The sequence below is a fragment of the Chrysoperla carnea genome, chromosome 4, assembly GCF_905475395.1.
Source record: "Chrysoperla carnea chromosome 4, inChrCarn1.1, whole genome shotgun sequence".
Taxonomy (NCBI): Eukaryota; Metazoa; Arthropoda; class Insecta; order Neuroptera; family Chrysopidae; genus Chrysoperla; species Chrysoperla carnea.
This window is the reverse complement of record NC_058340.1, coordinates 34,530,546-34,541,309: the sequence shown is the minus strand read 5'-3', so window position 1 is coordinate 34,541,309 and position 10,764 is coordinate 34,530,546. Positions and strand designations below refer to the sequence as shown.

Below are 10,764 nucleotides of genomic sequence, written 5' to 3'. Positions count from 1 at the left end.
AATTTATTAATACCATACTTATCAAAGTTTTTATAATTATAAGTAAAAGGATATCTAAGAATAAACAATATATTTCATTTCACAGGAAAAAATTAATTATGATTACTAATTGAAAATAAATGTATATACTTTTATCAAATGGTTTTATCATTTCTATCTAAAAATTTTATGCTGAAGGTCGAATATGATTTTCTTCAATGTATTCGATTATTTTGCAATGTTTTCCATCAGCCGAAATAGCTCAGTTGGGAGAGCGTTAGACTGAAGATCTAAAGGTCCCTGGTTCGATCCCTGGTTTCGGCAACTAAATTTTTTTCTTTTTTGAACAATTTAGGAATATAAGATTTCATAATATTTCAAATATGATTGCTTTGGTTATTTAAAAAAAAATTAATAATAATAAAACTACGTTCCATCCCAGAGGTATAGGATCATAATAAAAGGGGATAGGCTACATGGAGAGAAGGTGGGGTTTTGAAGAAGGTGGCATTGGGCCACGTAATTTATGGACGCTTAGTAACACCCCAGATTTAGTCGGAAAATCAAAGATAAAATAAATGGTGAAGTTAAAAACATAGATTGTAACAAAAATTGTTGAAGAAGAAGCTGCGCTAGATAGATTGCTCGAGAAAACGAAGGCTGAAACTGATCTATCTTATCTAATTATTATTAATTATCAATTTAATTATAGATTTCATATCACACTTTATAAAATTTGGCCAATGAAGTCATAATTAATTTTACGTGGGCATACAAAAAAAAAATTTTATTGGTAACTAAAATGAAAATAGACAAGTGAAAACAAACAATTGACTGAGTTAATTGTTGAAATACCATATATAGACAGTGTTAATTACACTGTCACATTACACATACATACATGTCCTTCATATATAACTGATATTCCCATATAATACATACTACACAATTTCCGGATAATTTGCGCTCTCACGGGTTAACAGTGATGTTTACGAAAAAATGTTTCAAACAAAAGTTGTTTATTTTTTTATGAAAAACATTTTTTACATTTAAACTTTTGTTCTATCTCTAACGGTTTAGAAGGTAGGTCCTACGGACCCAATTAACCTATGTTGCTCATTTACGAACTTGACCTCTCCTTTTACGTCCTCAGCACACTATAAAAATTTCAGCTTGATATCTCTTTTCGTTTTTGAGTAATCATGATTACAGACGGACAGACAGACGACAGACAGACAGACAATCGGAAATGGACTAATTAGGTGAATCTATGAACATCTATACCAAAATTTTTCACAGTACCTATCAATATTTTTAAGTGTTACAAACTTGGGACTAAACTTAGTATACCTTGCATATTACATATATTCATGGTATAAAAATCTCTGTATAATGGAAAATTCTCTATCATATTAAAGAAACCAGAATGTTTCAACGTCATAACAAAAATTTAAAATAAACCACGTCATAACAAAAACACTATAGATATAATAATAATAATATATTTATTAACGTAAAAATTTAAAATCTATTTCTGAAAATAAAAACTCTTTTTATATATGTATAAATAAAATAAATATATTTATTTTTAAGATGAGTTGTTACGAATTGGCAAGAAGATTGGAATGTCGGCCACTTCCTTCCTTTCAACGAACATACATACATACACGTACGGACGAACTACGGACAACTCTCAGAGACGGACATTAAACAGTGAGTCTGTCTGTATCTCTATAGGCTACGCGATGTTGTAATTTAGATGATATTTATTATGTAGACATGATTCAAGATCCCATGGCAGTCGAGTTTGGTACCCATCTGGACCAAAATTATTTTCAATTTTCTTAGCCTAAAGGAAACAAAACAAGGAGCTTTATTGGATTTTATTGCTATGAGTTCGGGGAATTCTAAATAATACGTCATTATTCATGTTCATACATATTTTACTAACTTCAAGGGAGTCTGTTTTTTGTAATTCGAGTTATCTAGTTAAAATATGCACTTATTTCCTACTTACTGTAGGAAATGAAGCATTTGACTACGGAATTGTCTCCTCGTCAGTTGATTTCTATGGGAACCAGTGGAAAATGTTTGTCTGAGTGTACTCCGGACATCACATTCTCTTTATTAAATACCTAAACAAACTATTGGATTTCATATTTTGGGAAATTCTCGGCATATTTTATCCTAGAAATTTTTAACCAAACACACCGTTTTTGCAAACTCTTACAAGCTCTAAGCATTTGGAAAACAAAAATGTAGATTTTCGCCGACAACGACAAGTATTTTTTGCCTAGTGAAAATTTTCACTTAAACTAACCGTTTTCGTTATTGACGAAAATGAAGATTATTTTGTGGTTTCGGTCAAAAATTTGATTTGAAAACTATATGACTTTATATTTTGACAATTCTACACACTTTTCAACTCGTGACAATTTTTACCTTACCTCACCGTTTTCGATATGTCAGCGTTTGAAAAAAAAGAGGTTTTTTCCGAAAATCAAGATTATTGTGCGGTTGTGGTCAAAAATTTAATTTGAAAACAATATAATATTACATTTTGGATTATTTTAAACACTTTTTGACTCTTGATATTTTTTATTTTACCTCACCGTTTTCGATATATAAGCGATTGAAAAAATAAAAAAAAATATTTTTTTTTATGAATAGATGAAATTGAGACTTAAATACGTGTTTTTTTACGTGAGGTAAGACAAAAATTGTCAACAGTCTAAAAGTATCAGTACAGTCAAAAATAGTCCCAATATCATATAGTTTTCAAATCAAATTTTTGACCTGAACCACAAAATAATCTTTAATTTCGTAAATAACGAATTTTCGGCAAAATTTTACTGAAAATTGTCACAAAAAGTGCTGCACACAAAATCATCCAAAAGATTTTAAAGCGTTACGATCGACTCAAAGCTTGTTTCTTAAAGGCAGCGGTTGTCGCATGATATAATGTTTTTCTCGATATGAAGTTTGCTGTATATCTTGACGCAGCTTAATAAATTATGCTCTAGTTGTTCATCTTTTAATTTGATGGTGTTTTACGACGTATTCGATCCCGCTATGGAAACTTGGACTAACAAAGATATCTTGAATGTATATGATAAAGATAATATTATATAATTAGTATATAAATGAAATAAAGATAGATACACCATATTATATGTAAGTTTTTAATATAGTTATACTACATGCCAGAGTGATTGGTCACAATAATATTAACAAACACACACAAGATATATTCGAGTGAGCGAGCGGGAGCGAGCCCAACGCAACAGCAACTGAAAAACAGCATTTTATAAAACCACGACTTTGTGTGTTAATAAAATGTTTTTAATACGTTTAAAGTTAGTTAGTTCTTACTTATTTTAATTCTATTATTAGAAATGACTTAAGTTGACCGAACTAAAGCATTTTGTGTTATTTTACTTGAAACGTATCAAATCATTTTTTACAAAAAATTTTTATTTGCAGAGAATATTTGAATGCTCATCGTAATTATGTACAACCGTTGCTGTGGACCCGGATGTGCATACAATGCTTAAAGAGACCAAAAAATGTATTATTATCAATACGAAATTTGAAACTTTCAAGAAAAATTCAAGATCAATTAGTAACAATTAGTAGTAAATGAAAAAAACAATTAACTGAATTAATTGTTGAAATATCCTGTATAGAAAGCCATTTGTTTTGCTTTCCAAATTTAATATTAATTTTTTTGGGAACGTCTTTCACCGCTTAAGGATGATATACCATAAGCTATTTCCTAGTTTATAGTAAATGATGGTGGAAGCGCAAATAAATGCATTAAACATATCTACTTATCACAAAACTGAATGTTCCCAGCCCTTCCACCATTTCTTATTTATATAAAATGTTAAACTGTATCGAAAACTAAGTATACTTTTAAAAAGTATGCTTTTAAAATTTAGGAAAATAAACTTTTTACTTAGTTGTACGAATTTGAAGAAGAAGTATTGTGTTAGCGAAAAAATTTAGTATTGAATGAATCATTTTCCCCTCAATCGATTTTATTCAGTGTCGGTGTGACGCCTGAACGTAGTTGTGTGTATACATCGCATAAATCAAAAACTGTAGCCGTAGAATGTTGAAATTTTGAATTTAGGACTGTTTTGAGAGTCAGTACGTTCTTCGCTTTCTGTTTTGTAGTACTCATACATGATTTCGTCGAAATATTAAAATTCTAGGTATAGGTGCATAGGCTGAGATATACAAGGTGCAGAGAAGTGTACGATTTTAAAGTTGTTTAAAAAAAACTAATTAATTTTTGCAACATTTAAAAGTATATAAAAAAATTCAAAAAAATTACATAAGTTTGAATTTTTAAGTAAATTATAATTTTAACTAATAATTTTTACTAAAGTTAGTTATAAATTTGTCAAAACTTACGAACGTTTCTTGTAAGTTTCCCTAGAAAGAAGAGTATCAAAAGAGAAAGAAACTGTACCAGGATTATAGGCCCCTTACAATTGAAATAAAGCAAGGGTGAGACTGGTAATAGGGAATGCAAACCTTTTGAAATGTGATGAATAACTTGGTATCTATGGAAGAATGTGTACGGCCGAATGAATGTCATCTTACTGGAGTTATTTTTTGAACACACTTTTTTATATAATTGAATAATAATAAGAAAATAATGTGCTATCTACATCAGACCCTTTGAACAAATTATAAGATTTATCGGAAATGTGTTACAATAATCCAACTTTTCAAAACGTTTTAAAGATGAATTTAACAATGACTTCATCAGTTTAAGTAAGTTTTAACTTTGAATCTTTTTATATTTGAAATAAAAACCATTGGCTTAAGTCACAACATCGTGTATGTAAAGTTGTAAAATTTGAAGTGGTTTCAACAACTGTCATCAATATAATCTTATTAAAATCATTTATGCCAATGACCACCAACGATTTAATGCGATTTTATTTTACAGATTTGCATATGTTTAATAGTTTTTAAAAGTATTTTTAACGATTAATAAATTTTAAGTAACATGTATTTATAATAATAATCTTAGAAGATATGATTTATTTTTTTAAGGTTTTTAAAGATTTAATTTAAAGTATTGGCTAGCCACAATTATTATCCACATTTAGAATGCTGATTTAATCGTTATGGCTATGCGAGGAAATATATCATTGTACTTCTAAATAATCTGCAGGAGGTTAGACGGATCTGATGCAAAGATGTGATTTGTTAAAGCACAAATGATTCAATTCAGGAAGACAATCATAAAATTTGTAGCCTCCGAGACAACCTGGTTCTAGAAATCTTCCCAGTAATTTAAAATGTTTTCAAAATTTTTAACTAGAGTCTTTTTGAGACCGTTGATTACAAATGTGTTGCCCAAAATATTCTCCAATATACCTGGGATTGTGTATGCGTCTAAGGACCTTATCTAAGCAGCTTTTGTGTAAATTTACTTACTAAAATCATATCCATTGAAAAATTCGAAGAATCAACTTTTTATTTCGAAATTCAATAAAAGTAGGATACTTTTGAACAGGGTCGGATTTAAATGTGTGAAAGCTCTAAGGCGACAGAGAAGTAGTAGACCCCTAATTATTTTTCAAAAAGATATCAATTTTCATTTTTAGAAGGTTTTAATTATTTATTATAAAACAAACAGAATCTTGTCAACAAACACATGTGAAAATCGTAAAATAGATTAAATAAACCCAATTAAATTACATTGCTAGGCAAATGGAATTTTCCGAGCTATTTTCGTCGGCAAGTCATTAACTATTTCGGTAAAATCAAGCTCCCGAAGTAAGTCATTTTCAATTCTGGGCACGGATAACTTCGGCAAGTTCTAGAGGACGTCCTGAGGCTGCAGTCGCTGTTTCCCTCCCTTAAATTCGGCCCTGCTTTTGACCCAAAAATATAGAAATTATTTTTCGAGATATTGCATGAATTTCATAATTGAAGCGGATTATCTATAGAATAGATTTTTGTCATATGTCAAGAACTACAAGTGTACTACTCAAATGAATTACATTTGCCAATCGTTTTCTAGAAATTAAAATCGTTTAAGACTATACTGACAACCATTTTTATCAAACTTATAAATTTTCTTTTCTTTTCGGAAATCAAAGAATATCGTTACCGTTACCGGATTCGGAAATACCAATTAAATAAAATTTTATTTTTATGCAAAAACTATTTTTTTTATAAATATATGACTCTTTGTTTAAAGTTTTCATGTAATATAACCATACAATTATTTATTCTGTATATAATATAAGTGTAAATATTAATTTTGTGGATAAAGTCACTATTATGACGTCAATTATCAGTCAGTCTGTCTGTCAGTCAAGTCTAGTTAGTGTGTAATATATGAACAATGATTATTTTATAAAGTTCGTCTTTCTATCACCCACAATATTCATACGATGTAATTATTAAATGTATCTGCAAGAAAAAGATTTAATGTAACAACTTGCTGAGTTAATCGTTTTAATACTCTGTATAAGGTAAGATCTCTATCAGCATGTGTATTTTCTAAGCGTATTTGACATCGAAATTCAAATTATCGCTATTTATTGTAATTAACCTTCATTGACTGATAAAGGTCAAATGAAAACGTTGCGGTTAGCTATGTTTTGGCCTTCAAGAATTTCTTGGTCATCACATTGTTCGTTAAAGAAAGCAATAATATTATATATGTAAAAGAAAGAAACCCAAGTAAGGACCCTAAAAATGTAAAAAAGCCAACAAATTCTTCAAATATACAACAACACTGTTTCTTGTGAGAGATCTGTCTCTTTTTTCTTCCCAAATGAAGCATATAAGTCATCCACGAACTTTCACCATCGGACTCGATTCATAACCCGATTCTTAATCAGCTCTTTCCACCTTTTTTCTTTACTTTGTAACGACTTGGTGATTCTTTTTTTTGATCTTATACAAGATCAATTATATCCATGGTTACCATCTCGCTACTTTACTTACACTTATAAACAATTACCCTTAGAAAGTGGACTTCAAAACATCAATCAAGTTGTTATTATTTTCTATTCACGATTCATCATCATATGTAGGAACAAGATTCTACATTTTTGAATCCAAAAAAGGCAACCGAACCCGAGCCATACATTCCATAGAAACGCAAATTCAAGACGCAAATGCCTTACAACCTCTTTTGTGACGCTTGCGCTTTATTTCTTCTTTGACTGCACTCTACGTGTTTCATTTTTCATGTGTTTCATCCTACAAAACGCCTCGTTAGTACAACCAGGGGCCATCATATTTCAAGAATGTAACTACCTCAGCATAAATTGTTTGGTTGTTTTCCAAGTCTGATCTATACAAGAAAACATTTTTTATATTTATTCGCATTTTTGTGATCCTGCCCATCTAGCTGAAAGGCCAAGTAGACTTAGCCATCGAGAACGTGCCTTTGACTTTTGTCTAATCGGCATCTGATATCTTCTGGCGTGCCTTCGTCCGTGGAAATGATGTTCCCCAGATATAAAAACTGGCCAAACCGTTCTATCTCTTGCAATTATTTCTTTCCTCAGTAATTAGATCGTTTAGCTATGCATTCATTTAATGTCTCTGTATGAAATTGCGCAGAAGAATAGACAGTAAACAAAATAAAACCGGAATAATTAACATTCATTTATTATCTCAGTCATAACAATATTTGAACATTCTCATGTCCAAGTACAATTATTAGATCATCAACTAAAGTTTATTGTATTTGTTTAAAACTTTGAGTCCGTTGTCCATGTATACCAGCATCAAGTCAGTTAGTGACGCGGACATATCAATAATATTAGATTAGTCCGTTCGTTTACTTGTTAAATATTTATTATAATTTATTTTTTTTTCGTTTAAATTTTATTTTAAACATTTCATCATCACATCTTTTCATATTGTACGTAATATGTACAGTATAGTTGTTTGTGTCACTAACTATATTTATAACTACTTCCGGTTTGTTAAATTTTATTGTCATTTATCATTTTTAGATTAGCCGTGTAGACGTGCGTTTACGAAGGATAGAAAATATAGTTTATTTTATATTTATTTCAGTATTAGTAAATGACATAATGGTCATTTTTTTTGCCTTCAATATCGATAAATTTTATTATTAGATAATTTTGACCCAAACAATCCAAAAATCGGGTTTATTTCATGATTAGATGCGTTGCTTTTGAGATATAATCCAAAATTGGGCACAAAGAACGATTTTCTCAGAAACTATGCATCCAATCTATATATAAGCCCGATTTTTGTATTTTTTGGGTCAAAATTACCTTATATACAGAGTTTTATCGAAATTGGAAACCAAAACTTTATCCCGATTTTTTCGATTCTCTAAGGGGTACCCCTTAAGAAAATTGCCACAAATTGAAAAATTTTTCTTCCTTCGATATCGATAAAATTTATTATATAAGGTAATTTTGACCCAAAAAATCCAAAAATTGGACACAAAAAGCGATTTTCTAAGAAACTATGCATCCAATCGATACATAAACCCGATTTTTGTATTTTTTGGGTCAAAATTATCTTATAAAGTTGTATCGAAATCGGAAACAAAAATTTTTTCCTGATTTTCGATTTTTTTCATAGTGGTATCCCTAAGAAAATAATCGAGACCCAGTTGACCTATGTTGCTCATTTACAAACTTGACTTCCCATTTTACGCCCTTAGCACGCTGTGAAAATTTCAGCTTAGTATCTTTTTTTCACGCTGTGAAAGTTTCAGCTTTTTATCTTAAAAATAATGATGTGAGTAGCCTCTATTATAGATATTATGTCCTATAAAGTTTAATATTTTTTCAAAATTTATTACAACCTAAAAATAATGCTTTAATCTGAATGGATATTAATAAAATAATATTATTTTTATATACAAAAAAAAAATTAATCGGAAACATTTCATTAATTTCGAAATAATCAATTTTGCATTTGCATTTTTTTGCTTTTTTTTTATTGGCACAATAATTTATTACCAATTATTAAATCTGCAAAACATGACAATTATTAATAAAACAAAGGTTTTCCCCTTATCCAACAACAACAAAAACTTGTGTTTAAATATTTTTTTTAAAAGAATCAAATTTTTTTTCCAAAAATATTATATTACTTAATTAATTTATCACGTTTTTTCCGTATTGATTAAAAAAAATTTCCCCGGTATCAATATCAGTATACTGGTGGTCAAATTGGATTTTTCTCTTAATAATTTTCAATAAATATCCTGTGGTGTTTAATTTTAAGTACAAAAATAAATGGATGTCCTTGAATTTTTCATAAAAGTAATAAAAATACATTTCCGTAAGATTTTAATAATTATAATCAATTATGTGGGGATTTTTTATTTCTTAAAAATTCAGATGAATGCTTGAAAAAATTTCAATTTCTAAAATTTCAAATGAATGTGTTCTTTCTACAAAACATTTCTCGAACGATAAACCTTTGGGTAATAAACCTTTGGGAGTGTCGACCGAAAAAATGAAAAAATTAAAAATGCGAATTTCGTCATGAAAATCTGTATATGGGTAAAAAATAATCTAAGCAAGTTTTTCTGTTTTTATTTTTTTTTTTTATTTTCTCTAATCATCTCTGACGCTAAGTAAAATATTCAAAATCGACCCTATTTGTCAATTTGTAGGGTGAGTTTTAAAGTTCAGATTTCGGTAAGTATCTTGACTGTGCAAAATTTCAAATCGATTATTCCTATAAATTACGAAAATATGAGGGTGTTCGTTCAGTGTTCACCTGAAATGCGACCCACTGTACATCGCATAGTTTTACTCTTGTTTTTTATCTTATTTCCTCTAGTTCTAACATATTCCAGCATCCAAATGCAAAACGGAAGTATATGGAATATCCATACACTCGCTTTTTGAAATATACTACCTTAACGAATTGATATATTCAAATCAGTTTAATAGCATATTTCGTGGGGTAAGGTTGGAGTGGCTGTCCTGGAGGGGACACTTTTAGACCATAGAGTCCGTTGTTTTACCGAAAAAGGGTTGCTCGGTCCCAGGTCAATAATCCATGATCCATTTTGAGCTGTTTAAGAACAGCAAGAGTGCTTTGACATCAACGGACTTTAGGTCAGAGATGTCTTCAAAGAGAGACTGTCTCAAATAAGTCCATCTCCTCATGAACATTGATACACTGTCAGGCCCAGGTGTTCAGCATGCCTGCCTCCCAACCAATGTCCTATAATAGTCGCAACAACTTAGCAAATAGCGGCCCTTGGAAGCGATATAAGATCTTCGGAACGCCAACGATTGTACTCAGACCATGTCTGTCTTGTTGTACCACAAGTACGTCTGTCTCTCCCTCCATCTAAGATTGGCCTATTTAAGATATCCTCTTTAAGGAGTAATCTGCGGTAAACTTTACTCGGAAATAAAATCGAAGGTCAACAGCAATGTTTTAATGTAATTTCTATTAATTTTAAGATACTGCAGCTTTTAAAAAAAAAAAAAAAAAACTAAAATTTCGATAGTTTTCATCAAATCAAATTAAATTTATTACTTATTGAATTTTGAATTCATAAATAATTCAAGAATAACTTTTAATTTATTTACATTATGATGAATAATAAAATATTCTTTATAAATATTTTTATTTTAATTACAATTAATTTACATAAATTATATGTGTGATAAAAAAAAACCGGATATGAACAATAATTATTATTTGGAACTTGAATTGACATCATAGATTTTCAAAATAATTTTGTGGTAAAATAAAGTCATCAACTTAAAGATTGTTTATGTTCAATTA

At 29.6% G+C, this 10,764-nt stretch overlaps 1 non-coding gene across 1 annotated transcript; it reads left to right on the top strand.

The window, feature by feature from the left end:
• The first annotated feature begins 230 nt into the window (after positions 1-230).
• On the top strand, positions 231-303 carry Trnaf-gaa. The gene has a single exon. It is a non-coding gene; the product is annotated as a tRNA-Phe (tRNA).
• Positions 304-10,764: the final 10,461 nt, after the last annotated feature.